The sequence below is a fragment of the Neofelis nebulosa genome, chromosome 1, assembly GCF_028018385.1.
Source record: "Neofelis nebulosa isolate mNeoNeb1 chromosome 1, mNeoNeb1.pri, whole genome shotgun sequence".
Taxonomy (NCBI): domain Eukaryota; kingdom Metazoa; phylum Chordata; class Mammalia; order Carnivora; family Felidae; genus Neofelis; species Neofelis nebulosa.
This window is the reverse complement of record NC_080782.1, coordinates 182,228,074-182,250,183: the sequence shown is the minus strand read 5'-3', so window position 1 is coordinate 182,250,183 and position 22,110 is coordinate 182,228,074.

Here is a 22,110-nt window from a genome sequence, read left to right as displayed (position 1 = left end):
ACTACGGGGATAACAAGGGTCCTTGGGCCTTATATACTCATGGCCATAGGTGATTTGAATTGGAAGATGAATCTAGAATTTGACAGGAATCTTCCGAGGATAAAAAAAAGAGAGAAGAAGAACTGAAGTCCCGGAAAATAATACTAAGCAATTCGAATTTTATAAATGACACAGACAATTTGGATCGGGGAATTAAAAAAAAAGGATATTTAACACTACTGAACCTTTAAATTACATAAGTCAGAAAAAACTGTGAGTATTCAGCATAAGCTTCAGTATCTATTTTTTGTCTTGTAACTGAGTTCCTGGGTAGAAATGATAACAGAAGAAAGATACTTTATCCTAGGGACAATTGTCACATACTGAAATCTGGGTACTTAAAAAAAGAGAAAGGGGAAATTATATCTGCTAAACATCAAACAGCAAAATAAAACCTGAAATATCTATCTATGAAATATCTATTTACATATTTATTTTTTAACCTGTCTAATTAATGCTCATGTCAAAATAGCAGTTTTCAGGGACACAGATGCTGAAGAGTAGAGAATTTTGTCTGGAAAAAAATAATTCAAAGTTTTTCTTCCTAATGGCCATTAATTTTAGTAATATTTGGCATCTAATAAAATGTCATTCATTGATACATGCTAATCTTACCTTAAAATGGCACCAAACTGAAGTTTTTTAGATGCACATTTACCTTAATAAAACATTTTTGATGCTGGCTGGCTGGGTTCGATGACCGGGCAGCATCCTGCAGGACCTGCCAGGAGGGTCCTTGGCTTAGTGCAGGATAGAAATCAAACATGAGCCAGAAGGACATGGAAGCAGAGTTTATCAAAGAGATAGAGAAAGTGTAGATACCAACAGAGTGTAAAGAAAACTCAGAGAGGAAAAATGAGTGTCTCATCTTTGCTTGGGGTCTTTCTTTTTTTAATGTTCATTTATTTTTGAGAGAGAGACAGAGTGTGAGCAGGGGAGGGGCAGAGAGAAAGGGAGACACAGAATCGGAAGCAGGCTCCAGGCTCTGAGCTGTCAGTGCAGAGCCCTACACAGGTCTCGAAGTCATGAACCTCGAGATCATGACCTAAGCAGAAGTAGGACACCTAACCGACTGAGCCACACAGGCGCCCCAAGGGTCTGGGGTTGTGAGGATTTTGGTCAGGTGCACGTGTCCTCCTAGGCATCCAGAAACAAGCATGAGTATTTAGGTGTCCTCCATAAATTATTTATGCCCTGGAGGACCCAGGTGTCTTGGAAAATGTTCATGACAACCCCGCCTGGTCACTGCTTAGATGTTATCTGCTGTGCTGGAAGACTCCAAAGAAACCATTTACTCCTTGACCTTTACAAGGAGGACATCCATTATCTGTAAGCGTGTGCAGGCCTGGGGTGCAGGTCCTAGCAAGAATAGAAATCGGGAAAAGGAACAACAACAACAACAACAGCAACAACAACAAAACAGTCCTTTCATGGAGTCCTTTCTTTTTCCCTAGCTCACTTTTAATCCCCAACACAGCAGATATTTGTGAGCTAGCACTGCTAGCCACCTTGGTGGCTCAGTCGGTTAAGCCTTGGACTCTTGATTTCTGCTCAGGTCATGATCTCAAGATTCCTGAGTTAGAGCCCCACATTGGGCTTTGTGCTGACAGTGCACAGCCTGCTTGGGATTCTCTCTCCCTCTTTCTCTGCCCCTCTCATGTGCTCTCATGTGCACTCTCTTTCTCTCTCACAAAATAAATAAATAAACTTTAAGAAAAAAAGAACTTCACTTTATCGATTTTCAATTTTTATATCCTTGTGAATCATAACACAAATAACTGTTATTGTGTGTAATTTCCAGATGTGAAAACTGAAGCAGACAGAGGTATTACCTTTCTGGGGGTCACATGACTAACAGTTGGCAAGATTTCCATGAGTTTGTCTCACTCCCTTTATTCATCTTCTAAACATCACAGCACTAAGATGACCACATGAGCACTACATACAAAGCTATCACAACAGTAAAAAAATGTGAGCATTATAAAACTGAACTACATTATAAGACATGAGGAACAACAAAGAATTCTTGCAAGATAAGTAAAAAATTAAATTAGCGAAGAGGATAGGTAGTTGATGGCACTTATCTGGAAAATGATGAGTATAAAGAATTTGAAAGGTGAACAATGCATCCATAGGGTGTTTAGTTGGTGACAAAGTAGAAAAGCCCCAAATATAGGATGTTGTCAATATGAAGAGGTGTTTTTTGGATTAAAATTTTAAACTTTGTTATATCTACTGAAAATACTGAAACATTACACATTTTAGGCAGAAATCAATATAAATGACACCGGAGAGTATCTATTTTATGAAAGTAAGTTTAAAATGTAATAAGGAAGCTGAGAGAATATTTAGCAAATGAATTGATACTTTAAAAATAGAAAAACAAGGAGTGCCTGGGTGGGTCCAACTTGGGCTCTGGTCATGATCTCACAGCTTGTGAGCCTCACGTTGGGCTCTGTGCTGACAGCTCAGAACCTGGAGCCTGCTTCAGATTCTGTCTCCATCTCCTTCTGCCCTTCCCCCACTTGCACATTCTCTCTGTCTCTCTCTCTCTCTCTCTCTCTCTCTCTCAAATATAAATAAACATTAAAAACAGTTTAAAAATGGAAAAATAAACTTTAATTTTGTACATTTGTTTTTTCATGCAAACATACAACAAATTCGGGTAAGATAGATATACTGAATACAAAGATATAGAAGTTTTGCGAATAAATTCAAAGAGAATTAGTTACATAATATGATGTTGGTATCAATGGATAAGGGGTCAGAAAAGAGGGAATAAGTGAGAATGAAAAGTTAGGTAAAATATCACAGAAGAAGCTATTAAGTTTATATACCACAGAAGATTATTAGGGTTTTTCCAGATATGCAATCTAAAAGTTAGGTGTTGAATCATAGGCATGGTTCAGAGAATATCTTACTTTCATCTCACTTAAATTTTGAAGAAGGGCTTCACTCAGGAAAATAACTTAGGTACAATTTTGTACTTTCACCATAGCGTCTTCAATACATTGGCATAAGGCAGAAAGGTGAAGGATTTATGTTTGAGAACCATGGACCAAACTCAATCATGGAACATACTAGAGTTAAGCAACAAGAATCTAGCTCCCTGGGATGATTGTAGTAAAAATTCAAAGACATCTAGGAATTGAGCTCTAATTCACTCAGGGTTGTTTGTACATACTACCAGACCACTAGATTTCCAGAAAGAGTTGGTAGAAGCTAAGAAGTTCTATGTGATAAGCAAAGTGAGCACTGATTGGCAAAAGTGTGTTTCACCTTGTCTGACAAACCTCATTGTATATTACCAACTGCTATCTAAAATAATAAGGACATTGACAAAGTTGAAAAACTTATCTTTCCACCTCTGATTATGTTTTCTGTTCTTCCTTATCATGAGTTTGTACCTACATTTTTTATCTTTTACTTGTAGTCTGTTGACTTTTTTTTTCTGTTGACATTTTTTTAATGTTTATTTATTTTTGAGACAGAGAGAGACAGAGCGCAAGCAAGGAAGGGGCAAACAAAGAGGGAGACACAGAATCCGAAACAGGCTCTAGGCTCTGAGCTGTCAGCACAGAGCCTGATGTGGGGCTCAAACCCACGAACCTCGTGATCATGACCTGAGCTGAAGTCAGAAGCCTAACCGACTGAGCCACCCAGGCACCCCTTGGTTGTCATTTTTAAATCAAACACATTAATTATTTCCAACAGTATACGTAAATACAAATATTCTATATTTCCCAAGTTACACTGAATCTAAGGTATTCAAGAGAGAAAGGTATAAAATTTCTCCTAGGAACAATTGTTATTTATTACTGATGTTAGAAAACATATTGAAGATTTCTGACTGCATGACTACCGGCTTTCTTTATTGCCTCTTTGAGGGGTGTTTGTGTGATGTGGCTTGTGGAAGCAGCTGGAGAAAGATAGTTCTGTCCCTAGAAAATGAATTCTCATACCTCAGAGATTAAGATGTATCTGGAAACTTTAAGTTGCATTTTACATAAATGAATTACATTTGTTATGATTAAACTTCCTCACTTTGTGTATTTTTACTCATATTACTAATATATTAGAAATGCTAGCATAATGCATTTATGAATGAAAATACTCATATAATTCAATAATTTTTGGTCAACCATTATTCTAGGTTCAATGTTTTTAAATATTTGACACATGTTGTCAACTATTTTTTTGTCTCCACAGTACAATAATATTGTGACAGTGTCCTACTGATGCTCTCTAAGTTAATTCTTTTTCAAACTAATATCCTATGAAATAGTTTATGAAGTTGTTCTTATGCAGTGACTAATTGTTATAACTCTAAACCTGAATTTTTGTAATCTGAATGAACTGTATGATTTTTTCTCTTTCTCTTGAATGGATGTGAAAGTATTGGGGCGCCTGGGTGGCGCAGTCGGTTAAGCGTCCGACTTCAGCCAGGTCACGATCTCGCCGTCTGTGAGTTCGAGCCCCGCGTCAGGCTCTGGGCTGATGGCTCAGAGCCTGGAGCCTGTTTCCGATTCTGTGTCTCCCTCTCTCTCTGCCCCTCCCCCGTTCATGCTCTGTCTCTCTCTGTCCCAAAAATAAATAAAAAACGTTGAAAAAAAAATTTAAAAAAAGAAAGTATTGTTTCGTATTTTTCAAAAATTATTTCTTAAAATTAATATATACATTAATATATACACATTAGTATTTCACACGTTCATACATAAATACTGTTTGCCACAGTTATAATGCATCTTCTATTTTCACTCAGGTATTTTTGCTTGTAAGTTAACTCGAAAACTTATGGCACTCAAGTGAATAAAATTAAACTTTCAGTCGCAGTTCATGCTGAGGATCTCCTGTACTTGGTTTCTAAATATTTACATAACTTATATGTAAACTCCAGAGATTATTTGTGGTTTTCATATGGATATAGGTAACGTTTACTTTGAAATTAACCCCCAAGAATTTCTAAACTTAATTATCAGTTGCTTTCATGTAATTTTCACTAAAGTTTTATTATATTAGCTATCAATATCAAGAACAGTTGATTTAATGTGATGTTTCTCACATACTAGTATATGATCAGCTACTGTGATTTGGAGAGGCATTTTTCCAAAATCGTAGCTCAGTCATGTCTCCATTTGCCAAAAATAGTTTATAATCTGAGCACTCCAATCTTTAGCATTATTCATTCAATGTCATGTGACATTAAGTTATTGAAATCCACTGCTTATAGGGGCACCTGGGTGGCTCAGTCTCTTAAGTGTCTGACTTTGGCTCAGGGCATGACCTCACAGTTCCTAACTTCAAGCCCCACGTAAATTAGAGCCCCACGTCATGCTCTGTGCTGAAAGCTCACAGCTCCGAGCCTGGATCCTGCTTCAGATTCGGTCTCTGTCTCTCTGTCTCTTTCCTGATCAAGTTCTCTCTCTCTCTCTCTCTCTCTCTCTCTCTCTCTCTCTCTCTAATATAAATACACTTAAAAAAAATTAAATCCACTGCACATAAAACATGAGCAAAACAGCTCCTAGAAATTCTCTCAAAAGTAAATTATTAAAATTTCTCATCCCTAACTTAACCTATTTTGTGTTCAAAAACTTCAAAACAAAACAAAACTGAAAGTACATAAGGAGGTAAAGTGCTAGAACAACAGGTGTTCTGATCTGGGCAATACATGATTCCTGAGGCAGCTAATTTATATAAATATATATAGGAGATCATGATTGTCCTATCTGAACTATCACTACCTGGAGCCCCTGTGGTTAATACTACTATATATTTCATGACTCCTTGGTAGCCTGCCATCCAAAGACTATAATTACATATCCTAGAGATTCACTACATTTACTTGTCCTATTCTTATGGAATACTTTTATATCACCACATCCCCAGTACGTTTGGCATAAGTTTTGAGAGTGATAAATCTCAGTAGCATAGATGCCTTGCCACTTTAATAATTTAACTGTGTATTATTATTCCCCTGCAAGATTTGCTCGTTACTCACAGAACACAAGAATGGCTTTGGAACTGAAATGATACTTGTATCCTTACACGTAAGAACTAGCACCAGGTGTTAATAAGGAAGTTATAACTCTGCAGTCGTAGCAAAAAATATTCCTACATCTTTCCAGATCCTCACTTTTGAATAAACATGGACACCCTAGAGTATGATGAAACTGACAAGCTTTAATTTAGAAAACCTGGTCCAAATCCTGTAGAAAATGCCCTTGACTGACAGTATTGGTGAGAAGATTTGGAGTGGGGGAACAAAATCATAACCAATTTTAGTAGCGAGTAGATATGAGGATTGGTATTTGCCAGAGGCAGGGGCTGAAATTGATTCTGAGAATTAAATATTTTCACATTTCTAGAAAAAGACTGCATGGATTCTTCTATAGCAATGGTAACAATTAGACAAAAACAGATTTGAAACATGTTTAATTGATCAATGACAACCAACTTGAGGTTGATTTATTCATCCTCAGGATAGGCCACCAGCAACACAATGAACCTGACTTTTTATTTTGTTTTTATTTAAATTCTAGTTAGTTAACATACAGTGTAATATTATTCCATGTCAGGTGTTTAACACCTTCTTATCCAGTTCATACATAGACTTTGGTCAATGTTTTTTTCACATATTTCTTAGATATCTCTTAGACTCCACTGGTCACTGGGATTTGAATTATAAAATGGGGAGAAGTCAGTGCCACTGCAAAGCATATGAATCATAACTGTATCCCTTGATAGGTCTTTTGAAATATTTTCCTGTATTATAGGGTTTTTTTCCCTGTATTATACACAGTTATTTTAACCACGTTACATGTATTAATGGAGATATCTAATTGAGTGTCTAATTTTTCAGGCTAAACACACTTCTTTTCGTGTCCAATTGGTCTCTATAGTTAATACTTCAAATCTGGCTTCATCTTAGCATTCAAAACACTTTTTTATCCTGGGGAATCATCATTCTATAATATTCATTTTCACTTACTTTTATCAATCAACTGGCAACCTTTTGTTGTATAATATAGCTGTGTCAGAGAGTTGAAATTTATGATTGAAAATTTATAAATCAGTTAAAATTACAGTTCACTTCCCATTCTTTTCTAACTTTTCATGTACTGCAATTACAAATGACCAGAGCTAGGACCAGAGTCCATTACTCAGCCATTTCCGGACATTCTGTCTGGTTCATGAACATAATCATTTTCTAGATACACAGTACAAGTTGTTACATCCATGGGCTTCCAGTTGTCATTATTTAACACTGCCTATCTATCCTCTGCCCTATTACGGATGACGCAGTGATGTTCCTACACTTGAATCTCAACTGGTTGCAGCAAGAAGAAAAATTCTCATTGTTATCTGTAGCAACTGAGACATTAAAGAACAATAAAATATAGATTTCTAGTAAAATCCTAATTGTTTACTTTAATTTTTCCATAAACTCAGTTTTGTGGGTTTTTTTTTTTCGTGACCACATGCAGTCCCTGTTCTTTAATGATGAGAGATTCTAAACTGATTTCAATTTTCAATAGTCATTCTTGAATGAGAATCTATTTCCAACATGTTCATGAGATGGTGCTTTTATAAAGTTAATATTCAGTTAATTATTCAATTAAAGCTGTGTTTTCTCTTCATGCCTATTACCAGAGATAGTCTCTAACCTATAAGAGAGTTTCCTTTTTCTCCCCCTTTAACAAATGCTTTTGTTGTTGTTGTTGTGATGTCAAGCCTCTTGGACCATGATTTTGCCTGACTTAGTACTCCAAAACCAGTTTCCAACTTTCCCAAAAATATTTTGCAATTTAGGGTAGTGCTGATGAAGCCACCATATGTGTCATTGCCATTAAATATTCATGAGATCCATGCCACTGGAGAAATGTGCTGTACCCAGAAATATGCATTCCATAAGACTGTCTATTTAATATATTATACCCTTCAATGCACCTCTGTCTTCTTTTGCCTTTGATTTTACATTAATGTCCTTTGTGTCCTTCCACAAGTGAGTAATCTGCAATATTCAGGCCACCATTTTGCACTCAAATCCACTCATGGATGACTGGATTCCATATCTCATTTCCTTAAATGAGTTCCTTTCACATTCACATTTTACAAAGGGGTGTGTAATGCTATGATATAACTGAGCAGATAGCCTTATGGCTTATATGATTTATATCACACACAGGATGCTTTCTTAGCAAATGTCATCTTAATTTATGTCGGCAATGGGTGTAGAAGTTTGTCATTTAACCTTTAATGCCTTATCTTATTAATTGGTAATAATTCTTTCTGAACATATGAAAAATAAACAGGGGGCGCCTGGGTGGCGCAGTCGGTTAAACATCCGACTTCAGCCAGGTCACGATCTTGCGGTCTGTGAGTTCGAGCCCCGCGTCGGGCTCTGGGCTGATGGCTCGGAGCCTGGAGCCTGTTTCCGATTCTGTGTCTCCCTCTCTCTCTGCCCCTCCCCCGTTCATGCTCTGTCTCTCTCTGTCCCAAAAATAAATAAAAAACGTTGAAAAAAAAAAAAAAATTTAAAAAAAAATAAAAAAAAAAGAAAAATAAACAGAATGGAAAACAGCTTATAAACTGCATACTAAATGATCACTGTAACTGACTACCTGTAAATTGAGTCATCTAAGAATGCTTCCTCACTTCTTTTTCCATTAGATTATCCACAGCAAGTCTTTAGATAGAAAGAGCTTGCAGATCAGTAGGTATAAAATCTCTCCTCAGAGACACAAGTCAAAATGTCTCCAGATACTAGCCATTAATCAATGCTGGACCTCAGATGGATAGCTTACAGTTTCATTCTCTTGCTCTAAATCACTTTTGTGTAAATAATTAGGCCCCAGTTTGAAACTCAAATTCACTTAAAATTGCCTTTGCTGTCTTTCTGCTATGATCTTACTTGTTCCCACTTATTACTAGTTTGACCCCCATGCAACTTTCTGTCCATACTCAGCGCTTCCAACTCTACAGAGTTAATGTTTGCTCCCAGGATTTTATAGGTTAAAAAAAAAAAAAAAGACACAGGACAGTCCCTGCCAATTTGAACTGAGCCACAATCGTGATTAGTCCTGATTCAGTTATTGTGTGATAAAATTATGTATGACCTCAACTGAGCCACCCAGGTGCCCCTCTGCATCTCTTGAGAGCAGAGGCATTAGCAGCCATTTATTCTGGACCAAATTCATAAGATGGTTTTTATAGAAAATGGACATTAAAAATAGAGACAATGCCTTCCTAGGGAGTAATGGGTAGGTTTGTTTGTTCTTATATATAATAAAGAATTTATCTCCACCAGGAAAAAGTTAGTTAGGTTTGCTTGCTATCCCAAAAAGATCGGATTTGTCTAAACTTGGGATTCATCTTCTATAATTTAACCACTGTGTATGTAATTCTCATCTGCTCTCTTTATGTCCCCCTGTGGACATTAGACCTTAGACAATTGTCCCCAAGATAATGTCCCCCTGTAGACATTAGACCTTAGACAAATGTCCCCAAGCTGCTGTTTGAATTATGAGAAACAAACCATCCTTCACTGAAGACTTATGAATCTCATGGCTTCTACCAGCATCCATAAGACTGTAGCTGGGGAAGTTGTTAGTAAGTAGAATAAAATCTAGGACTTTTAACAGTTCTAGACAAATGTCATCTTTCTTGGATATATGCAAATTTAAAGCCAAGTTGAATGCCACTGGAACGGACTAAATAGAACTATATGAGGTGGGAATAATACATAATGTGAATCTATGTCTTCTGAAAACTCTCATCCCCATCTCTTGGTCTAGTGGACTCTCTGACTAACTTTCTCTCATATTCAGTTTTAGGATGCATTCATTTAATTAATTAAGTTAAAGCTTACAGTGTATTTTTCCATGTATTTTAAGTAACATGTATGTCAGTTGCCACCTTTGATTTCAGAGACTCCTGCTCTGGTGTTCATAAGAAATATGATATATCCATATAACTTCATGTTTTCTTTCTCATTCCTGTATATTGGTAGCAGTGAGAATGTTTATCTTGGTCAGAAGAAATATTGAGTGACAATTCACTATTCTAAATCTTCAACTATATTCTCTGAAGTAGCTGTGGTTATGAAATAAGCAAAGCTTGGAGTAAAAGAGTGTTAATTCCAGTGATCAGGCACTTGAAGCCCCTCAAGACTGCTGGTAAATAACCTACAGGATCTGCTTGCCAGCCTTATGCCTTATCCCAAGGTTTGCTGTTTGCAGGAGATATTGCTTCTTATTTGCAAACGATAAGGAGGACCTCTTGTGAACAAAGGTATTAGTGATGGCCTTTGTCACCAGCTATCTTTTCAAGGATACTTGTATAGGTAGCAGCCTTGAAAGGTAGACACTGTTCCTTACCTTGGAACAAATGACAGGTTCGTTTACTTTGCAGTATAAGGAGGATAATATCTCTCGGAAGCAAATAATAGCCATACTTACTTTACATTAAAAATGATTCAAGTTACATAAACTTGGCATTCTTCTTTTGTAACACAATCTGTCATATGTAAATGTGTCACATGGACTTCTTTGGATCATTCTGTTGGAAATGGGATTCAGGAAATAGGCACAAATGCTGAAAATCTGGCCACTGCTATTGCTGTAATAATTTGTCCTTTGTCTCTGATCCAGGAGTCACTTACCTTCTGCCAATAGTCACGAAACTTGTAAGCTAATTTGTTGGTTGATAAGTAGAGCAAAAAACTAAGACCCTTTGCAGTTCTTGAGACATCTTTAACTCTTTAACCAACTCCTTTTCTAAATCCCTTAGGCCCTTATAACAGATGTTCCTGGCCACATAGAAAATGGATACTTCAATTGTGGAATCAATTTTTATAAAATATACCAAACCGATGCTTTGTCATATCAGTAAAATAATCAGTCAGTAAATATTTATTGAAAAATAAGTTTAAAAGATGACTGTTAAATTTTAAGGAAATAAAAAGTAACAGTGTCATATTCTCTAAGCATTGCATGATATAATAGAAATAAAATTTATAATCATCATCACAACATATCGTTACTTGTGATAAACTATTATGCATTAGACACTATATTAGAAGCAGTTCCTTAATGTTTTTAGAAGCATGTGAGTTATCAATTATCATTATACACAAATTTATTATTATTATATTATTATTATTATTATTATTTTTATATTAGAGAGAGAGAGACCACAAGCAGGGGAGAGGGGCAGAAGGTGAGAGAGAGAGAGAGAGAGAAAGAGAGAGAGAGAGAGAGAGAGAGAGAGAGAGAGAGAGAGAGAAAGAAAGAAAATCTTAAGCAGGCTCCATGCTCAGCACTGAGCCTGATGCAGGGCTCGATCCCACAACCCTGGAACCACAACCTGAGCCGAAATGAAGTCAGACACTCAACAGACTTAGCCACCCAGGCACCTCTATTATACACAAATTTTAGATAAGGCAGTTGACACTCTAAGATATTAATTGATATATGCATGCCAAAGGTTACTAAATGTGGATGGACCTGATTTGAACATGGGCAGTTTATATTCCACAACAGATCATCTAACTGTTGTAGTCTATATTTGAGAACAGTGACATATAGAATAAAACTAACAAAGTGAGGTTGCACAATCATCTGGCTTTTTTACGTAAATACAATAGTTTGTTATTTGCACACATATTTGTACTGTATTAGAGGCCTTTTAAAATAATAAATGTTTATGGGATGCCTGGGTGGCTCAATTGGTTAAACATCCAACTCTTCATTTTGGCTCAGGTCATGATCTCAGGGTCACGAAATCCAGCTCGGGTAGGGCTTTGCACTAGCAGCACAGAACCTGCTTGGGATTCTCTCTCTCTCTCTCTCTCTCTCTCTCTCTCTCTCTCTCTCTCTCTCTCTCTCTCTCTCTCTCCCTGCCACTCTTCTGCTCGCGCGTGCCTGCACTCTCACTCTCTCAAAATAATAATAAAAAATTTTAAAAAGTAATAAAATAAAATAATAAATATTTTGACAAATAGCTTGAATTTGTGAAAATCCTTTGTTATTAGAGGTCAAATACATATTAAATATCTTGAAGTGGTATTAAAATAGTTTTGTATCTCCTGTTTCTCATTTTTTCTTTACACTTATTTATATAAAATATGCTGATAAAAATATTTTTATATATTTGACTTAACTAGACAAAATAAATGGACTCCAGTTTTCATCATAAAGGTAATTGCCTCACTCAAATATGGAATTATAGCTAAAAACAGAGTTTCTCAGGATGAAACATATACATATTTATATGTGTGCATTTAAATTGCTAGCAAGTAATTGATATATAGGTTATTACTCTCTCTTTACATTCATATTACATTACTTTTGTCCCTAACTTAAGTGTAGGTTAATCAAAAGCATTTAGAACTTATAATTTGGAGTAAATATGTGCTTGCTGTGTAATTACTTTTAAGTAGAAAATAAATAGATGCACATTCATGTCTTGTATGAGATGGTATTTTTGATACGAAAGCTTAAAGATGAGATGGTAATATTTCAGCATTATCAGTAGACTTAATTCCATACCTCCAAAACAAAGCAAAAACAGTTACACTACCAAATATGGAGGTAATTCATATACACAGATCTCTTCTGCAACAATAAGGGGGCACAAAACACACAAAATGCATCAATAAGCAGCATGAAATTGGATATGTTCCTACAATGAAAAGATCTTCAGAGTCACTGGTACCTAATCATATAAAAACAAAATTAGAAATGACATAATTTCTGTCCAAAAGGATCACCAAAAAAATTGGCTGTGTCTACCTTCGGGCAATATTTAGGGAAACATACATATTTTGTTCATTGAATTGTAAGTTGGTAAGATTTTACTTGGACCATTAGGACGATAGCTGAACCCCTATTTGCCCTCTAATTATATGTTTGTTTGTTTGTTTTTTTCTTCCATTGTAATATCACTAACAAGGGGAGGCTTGCACAAACACAGTAGCCAAGGACAAAACATGTATAGTTTATTTGTTGTCAAAACTTCTTCCCCACATGGCCTTTCTGTAAGGTCCTTAGCTAGTTTTTCTTTCTCTTTGCCTTTATGAATGTAAATGTTTTGTAATATCATCTCCCTCAACTTGCCAGCTAGTATGTTCTATGTATAATACTTATATCTGCAACATTACCCATCCTGCTTAAGAGGACTTTGTAGCAAATATTTAATTGTTATATGTAAGTCAGTTTTTTATTGCTTAATGTTCTCATTCAACTACACTTCATAATAATCTTCAGTTTGTCAGATACTTTGTGCACAAACCACAGACACCAGTTGGAGTCATGTGCTATCAGACCAAGCTTCAGGGGGTGTGTGGGGCTGAAGATGAAAATGACTTTGCTTTAAACGTTTCTCCTGATCCTCAACATTCTAGCCTTAAAAGCCTAAACATAGATAGTAAAGTCCTAGTAAGGACTCCAATGCTATTATTTTATTTTTAATGTGGCCACTGAATTCAGTGTTTCTCATTCGCTAAACTTTTGTGATTTTGATGTTTTATTCAAGGACATGTCGTTTTTATATGGACCCATTTCACAAATACACAAATTCCTGAGTGGAGTATAAGTAGCCAGTACTTCTAACTCAATCATAGAACACTTGTCTTGTCTGTATATATTATAAAGACCTGAAAATGAACTTGTCTCTAGCTTACATAGTGCATTCATTCTATAGCTCAAAAATACTTAAGTAAAAACAACAACAGCAAAAACACAGAACATTTTTCCCCAGCATCAGGTTCTTCATTGTATTGAGATTTAACAAAACAATGAAGTCAATCCAACAAACAAATTAGTTTTATCCTGTAAAAGCTCTCTGGGTCAGTTCTGGTGGAACGTTAAAACAAAGCAGAAAAACAGTCTCAACTCAAATAATACAAAGAAGCCTGTGTTTGTTGAAGAAGAGATTTTTACTGTTAAGTAACAGGCAATGATGAAAGGCTACATTTAATGCAATGGGAAAAGACAGCACAGACAATAAGATCCAAGAATTTGGCAAAAGCACTGAATCAAAAACAACATGACAGGTTCCAGGACATTTTGAATGTCAACAAAACCTCCCATTTTTCCTACTCTTTAATGAGGCTACATTGTTTTCATGAAGGATGGCCAGATATACCAGTTTAAAATAGGATTATGCATGTTAATGACTTCTTATCTGTTAGTTTATTGACGTGAGTTGGAGTTTAAACTGTTTAACATACTAAACTCAATACCAATTTAGTTCATTTGTATGTATATACTTATACACATGCATGTATTTATATGTGTGTGTATTTGTTTATATATTTTTATATTTCATATGTGGATATCTTATGTATAAATTATATGATAACATATGTTATATATAAATATATATTTGGTAAAAGCTTTAATAATAGCTTTGTGAGATAACTCATACTAAAATTACTCCATTAAAGCAAAGAATTCAATAGTTTTAGTATAGTAACAGAGTTGTCCAACCATTAGCAAGATCTAACTTTAGAAAAATTTCATTATCCCCCCAAAGAGCCCTGTAGGAATGAGCACTTAATCCCTATTGTCCTTATCACTAACACTAGCCATTTTCTCTTTGTTTTCATTATAGCCTTGCTAGTGGGTGTGAATTGGTATCTCACTGTGGTTTGGATTTACAACTGAGCTTATCTTGCCTTTGCATATTTTCTTTGGAAAAATGTCTATTAGATTCTTTGTCTATTGTTTAGTTGAATTATTTGTCTTTCTTCTTGCTATTGAATTGTGAATTCTTATAGAGTCTGGATACAAGTCCCTTATCAGATACATTATTTATAAATATTTCTCCCATTCTGTGGATTGGTGTTTCACTTTTGTGATGGTGTCCCATGATGAAAAAATTTTGAAATTTAATAAAATCCAATTTATCTGTTTTTCTTTTGTCACTTGTGGTTTTGGTGTTATATCTAAGAAACCCTTGTCTAATCCAAAGTCATAAAAATTTACTTTTATGTTTTCCTCTCAGATGTCCATAGTGTTAATTCTTATATATAGGCCTATGATCCATTTTGAGTAATTTTTGTGTATGGTGGGAATCAAAGTGTCTACCTTCACTCTTCTGCATGTAGACATCCATTTGTTCCAATATTGTTTGTTGAAAAAAAAAAATTTTAAGGACCTCCTTTCCCACTGAATTGTCATATTACCTACTGTATAATAAACAATTTGGCTGACCTTTGTGGCTGGATTCTGAGACAGCTTTTAAATCCACAGTATTTCCCAAGTTATAAGAATGTCTTTATTATTCATGGTAAGCCCTGATTATTTATACTTTCAAGGTGACTCAGGATGGGGGCTGGCCACAAGAAAGACCAACTAGATGATTAAAAGTCATGTGGATACCAGTTGGAGTCATATGATATCAGACCAACCTTCAGGGGCTGGGTGGAGCTGAGGATGAGTTTGGTCATGTGATCAATGATTCTATCACTCATGGTTATGTAATGAAATCACAATAAAAAAACTCTGGACACCATACTTGGAAAAGGTTCCCTGATTGGCAATATTCCGTGCATAATTTTATATGTCAATGTGCTGGAAGGGTGATAACATTCTTGCACCATTGGGGAGTGAATATCAGAAGCTTCATGTTTGAAACCATCCCAGACCTCACCCTATGTGTCTCTCACTTTTGCTGGTTCAATTTTTACCCTTTTGCTATAAAAAATTATAACCATAAATACAGCAATTTCCTGAGTTCTGTGTTTCACACAGAACTGAGTTCAGTTGTAAAAACATTATTGGGCTTAAAGTACTCCTAGTAGTATTTTTTTGCTTGGCTTGGCTTTTTTTTTTTTTTTTTTTTTTTTTTTTTCATTTTGAGAGAGATCAAGTACAAGCAGGGGAGGGGCAGAGAGAGAATCCCATGCAGGCTCTACATTGTCAGTGCAGAGCCTGATGCGGGGTTTCAACTCAAAAACCATGAGATCCTGACCTGAGCTGAAATCAAGAGTCAGATGTTTAACCAATTGAGCCACCCAGGCACCCCTCCTATTATAATTTTTCTGGATAGAAAACTCCTATTTGATAGTCTCTCTTTTTTTGCTTTTCAATATTTTGAATATGTCATCTCACTGACATCTGACCTCTGTCTTGATGTGAAGTTACCTGTTAATCTAATTGGTCATTAATTGTAAGTAATAAATATCTTTTGTTGTTAATTTTGAGACTTTCTCTTTGTTTATAGCTTTGAGAAGTTTGAACAAGAATGGGTTTAAGTATGGATATCTTTAAGTTTATACTATGTTGACAGTCGTTGAGACTTAGAAATGTGTGGATCAATGCTTTTCATCAAAATATGGGATTTTTTGGCCAATATTACTTCAAATATCTGTCCCTTTCTCACTCTCCTTTCTTCCTGGGGATCCATTATGTTAGTATGCCATTGGCAAATTGGCATTTTCTTCATTCTTTCTTTCTAGTACTTAGACTGGTAAATCTCAATAGAACTATCTTTAAGCGTGCTGATTCCTTCTTCTGCTATCTTAAATTTCTCTGATGCCCCACTAGTAAACTTTTTATTATAGCTGTTATATTTATCAACTCCAGAACTTTTATCTGGTTCTTTTTACCATTTTCTATCTCTTTATTGTTATTCATTATTTAGTGTGATATTATTCTCATATATTCCCTCAGGACTTTACACATGGTTTCTTTTAGTTCTTTGAAAATATTAATCACATTTAAAGCTTTATCTCATAGTTCCAACTTTTGGCCTTCCTCACAGTGGGAGCTTCTATGACTATTCCCCCTCTTTGTCTGTAGACCATATTTTGTTTACATGTTTTACACAATTTAGTTGAAAGCTGGACATTTTAAGTAATAAAATATGACAGGTCTGGGAACCTGTCCTTGTCACACTAAAATTTGTTGTTTTTGTAGCCATGTACAGATTTTCCTGGACTAAGTCTCTAAACTATGCATTATTTGTTGTGTGAACCACTGAAGTCTCTGTTCCCTTAGGATCCTTAGGATGGTGGTCTTCTAATGGTTGGACAGAGACCTCTCTCAAAGTCTCTAAGCAATGAGTTTTCCATCCTTTGCTAAGTAGCTTTGTGTGTATTTTGGAAATACTTTTAATGCTTTAGCCCTTAAATGTATGTCTTAGTCTTCACTCTCTGCGTACAGAGAGCCATAAGGTCAGCCAAATGTATAAAAGTAGGGCTTTCTAGGTCTTCCTTGGATATTTGCACACTCTTGCACATGCACATGTCTTTTAGATCCCAAGAAATATGTCAGAGCTTTTAAACACTGTCTGTGTGTTTGTGTCATTTCCCATATTTTCCTTCTAAATTTGGCTAGACTTTGTTTCTACTGGTATCATAGGCTTAGGTAAATGGGTTTGTTTCTAGTGGTATCACAGGCTTAGGTAAATGGATGTTAAATGATTGCCACCAATTTCTTTGACAAATATCTGGGGAATGGGGTTTTTCTCATTGAGCAAGACTTGTTTTAGGTCCAAGAACAGCAAACTGCCACACAGATCAACTATTGACATAACTCTGTTATGTGGCTTATGAGAGAGCTCCAAAGCTACTCTGCACACCTCCTCCCTCAGTTTCTTCTTGGTTGTGGGTTTTCACAGTTACTATTTTCACAGCCGCTGATTTTCAGTGGTACCCTGGGCTGGAAAGAGGAGGGTGGGAATAGACAAGTTAAAAAGCCACAAAGCTCAATGCTCATGAAAAAATTCAGATTTTTTTTTCCTTGAGTAAATGCTCATCAAATTGTTGCAAACTTTTGCTCAATCTCCAGAGAGTCATGAAAAAGTCAATTTAGGGGTGCCTGGGTCGCTCAGTTGGCTGGGCAGCCCACTTGGGCTCAGGTCATGATCTTGTGGTCCATGAGTTTGAGCCCTGTGTCCGGCTCTGTGCTGACAGTTCAGAGCCTGGAGCCTGCTTTGGATTCTGTGTCCCTTCCCACCTCCCACCCCCCACCCCGTCTCTGCCTCTCCCCCACTCATGCTGTCTTACTCTGTCTCTCAAAAATAAATGTTAAAAAAATTTTTTTTAAAGTCAATTTAGACAATTTGCCTGTCTTACAGAGGAATAGATTTTTTTTAATGTTTATTTTTGAGAGAGAGAGGGTGGGGTGGGGGAGGAGCAGAGAGAGAGGGGTACAGAGGATCCAAAGTGGGCTCTGTGCTGAGAGCAGACAGCCCGATGTGGGGCTCTAACTCATGAACCATGAGATCATGACCTGAGCCAAAGTCAGATGCTTAACCAACTGAGTCACCCAGACACCCCAACAGAGGAGTAGATTTAAAATTCTTATTCTACCGTTTCAGGAGTGTTTGGCCCCCTACATAATTTTCTTAGTGATGAACTCTATTTCAATGTGATATATATACCTAGTATCAAAAGAACCGGAGCAAGGTCTATATATCTCCCCAAACCACATCATACAACCTCCAAATCAGGTTTTCAAGTGGAGGACATTCTTTCATTGTAATGACAAGATTAGAGGTTAAGAAGCTTCCCATATTTCTCATAGAAGGAAATTGCAGAGAAAGGAATTGAATCTAGTTTGATGACATGGAGATTTTGTTTCTGCCTTATTTGAATATAGTCATTACAAAAATGAAATCTATTTAGTTATCAGTGTTAATACAGGCATCAGTGCCATGTTTTTCCCTTCTATGGTCCTATAATTTAGAAATTCTCTTTTGTGCTGAATTATAGAAAAAGTGCCGTAAATCCCAGCATGTTTGAACATAAGAGACATTTGATGAGTTATTTATGAAGATAATAAATTACTTAAACAGAAATTTTAGAAGTATATCCTACTGAACTTTTATCTGTTTTTAAAATTATTTTCCAATATTCAAATAGGACATATCCTTTAATTTAATATTAACATAAGAAGTGCATTTATATCCAATCCTGTATAATAATTATGATGAATGTTTTCAATATATTTTCCAGACCCATCTCTCCCTTTGCTATTCTCACACCAAATTTAATTTCCTTCCAAAAGAGATATTCTCTTAAAAGTGTTTTGCTTTTATATATCACTTGTCTTTCCCTATTTGATTAAGAATCTCTCTTATGATTCTGAGCATTTTGAAATGTTGTAGCTTTAGGCAAACACACACATAAAAAATGTAACTATTTTTAAGAGATGTTGCCTCAAAAATATAGCCTTATTATGTAGTCAATTATGGAAAAGGCTTATTTATACTTCATTTGAGTTTAACTTCTGTCTTTGATATTTATAAGTTATACTTTACAGCAAAGTTGAGTTTGCAGATTGTTCCCCTCCAGCTTCTTCACTATGATCACAAAATTAATTATATATGTACCAGCAGATGCCAACAATATACAACTGAAGAATGTAGTAATAAATCTAAACTCGTCTACCCAATAGAATTCTATTAAATATCATTTCATATTTACTCTTCCTTCCTAAAGTACTTTTAAGCACAATCACATACACACAGTGTTGATACGTAAAATTACCAATTTAAATAAATGGGAGCGCTTAATCTCTTTGTTGATTTATTTGAATGTTGCAGTTAATATTAACTATAATTAGTAGAGGAGATAAACAAGTCAAAATATCAAGAAGCTTCCTAAATTAATAATTGAAGAAATTTAAGCTTTTATACTTCATGTACTCATGTATGAGGGCTCCAGTTACAATTTCAGAATATACATGCACAATTTTAGAACTATGTATCTACCTATTGGTGATAAAAAGTGAAATCTTCATTCATGTCTTCAGGACATATATATAAAATATATATATATTAGAATTGCACAAAAGTGACCACCTAGGAAGGAACTTACTACCATAATTTTTAAGTGAGATTGCCCTAAAAATGTTAGCTGTAAAATATAAAAGCTATATATTTGGTTATAGTTAATTATAATCATATGTTGAGTTTAAGAGTTTTACAATTACGTACGGATGCAAACACATTCACACATATATCTGTCCATTACTACAAAGCTATTCCAAAATTTTACCATAGATATCTCTTTTTACACAATATGTTGCACACACACACACACACACACACACACCCCAATTCATATTACTATTACCATTTTTTTGAGTCCTGATTCATAACAATCATTTGCAGGTATTAGTGCACTTCTGCCTTCACTCCTAATTTTGGGAGTTAATTAATATAATTAATTTTACAAACCTAGATGCTTTTAGAAGTGAAAAGAGGCATTATTAATAATCACATTAGGAAAACAGGGTGAAACTGGGATATATAGCCACTCTTCAAAGCCTACAAATTTACAGATGCCTAAATTCATCCTTCCTTCCCTAAATTCTGGATGACCTGATTAGGTGGCCTTCCCCCTGTCAAACACAAATTGCTCTACATAGACATTGGATTTATAACTCCCTTCACTTTTCATTTTCTCTGATTAATCACCTGCTTTGGGTTCTTTAAATTGTTTCTCTAGTTCAAAGATTTCCTGGTTCCCCATTTCATTTTCACTAAAATCTACATTTCCTGGCATGACCTATAAAACTGAATGAACTTCCTGCTTGCCACCCTTCTGATCTCATTTCTCACCAATGTTTTCCACTCTACCTGCACTGCAGCCACAACAGCCTCTTTGCTCTTCTTTAAACCTACTAAGGCACCTCATTGTCCGTCTACGTGTTGCTTTCCCTCCTTAACTGCTGTCCCCCAGATAAACTTAATGGCATGTTTTCTCATTTCTCTCGTTAGTGTTTGAGTGTCGTCTCCCCCTGAGAGGCTTCCTCTGACTATCATATATTAAACAGTAGTTCCATTACTGTCCTCTTAACTGAACTTTATTTTTCTTTATTACATTTATCACAAGCTCGTGCAGTACTAAATATTACTTAAAATTTTTTTTAATGTTTATTTATTTTTGAGACAGAGATAGAGCGTGAGTGGGGGAGGGGCAGAGAGACAGAGGGAGACACAGAATCTGAAGCAGGCTCCAGACTCTGAGGTGTCAGCACAGGGCCAGATGCGGGGCTCGAGCTCATGGACGGTGAGATCATAACCTGAGCTGAAGTCAGACGCTTAACCAACTGAGCCACCCACGTGCCCCTAAATATGACTTTTATTGCATATCTCCTCCTATTAGAATATAGACTACAAGATATGAATTTTTTACTTATTTCTCTCCACAGCTTACTTCAAAATATATTTCTTGAACTACTGACTGAATGAACAAGTTGAAAAAAATAGGATTAATTACATAGGATCTTTCACATCTTTTTACTATTAATAATATATCATTACCTGAATTTAATCATGTTCTTTGATTTGCTGAGTCTTGTAGTTTGCACTGCGCCCCTTTTGGCATAATCGTTTTTCTTGTAATTCAGATACATCTTCTTCTTCTTATTCCTAGTCATTTCACTTCTGCAACTTTCCTGTCTATGCACAATCTCTTTCCTGTCTCTTCTGGATCAGTTTTACTATTATAAAATCACAATCTAGCATTTTCCTTTTAAAAAAGAAGAAAATTTCCTCTACCCTATGGTGAAGTCAAGATTTTCTACAACTACTTTTACTAATATTCACCACAAAGCTTTGCTGTATTTAGTCTCCAATTGAACTTATTCCCATAATTTCACCACCAACTGTATTTTATCAGGATTACCATGGCTACCAAAGACCCCCATATTTCCAGCGTAAATTCTAATATTCGGTCATGTGGGACTTTACAGTAGAATTTAACACAGCTGACAGATTAGTTCTTCTGAGCAGTGTCTTCTCTTTTAAGACATAATCTTGTCCCTTTCCTTACTAGGTACTCCTTTTCGAACTTTTTTTCTGAGTTTTCTCCACTACCACTAAGTGGTAGAGTAAGTCAGATTTAATCATGAACTCTAATCTTTTCAAGTGATCTCAACCCATCTCTCCATCTTTAGAAAAATATCTCTATGCTTATATTCCTCACCCAACTGCCAACCTAATATATCCATTTGCCGAGATATATTAAACTTAGTAAATTCAGACCAAAGCTACCAACACAGCACTCTGCCCCTCCAAATTATTCCTGCCTTTGTTTTCTACATACCACAGTGC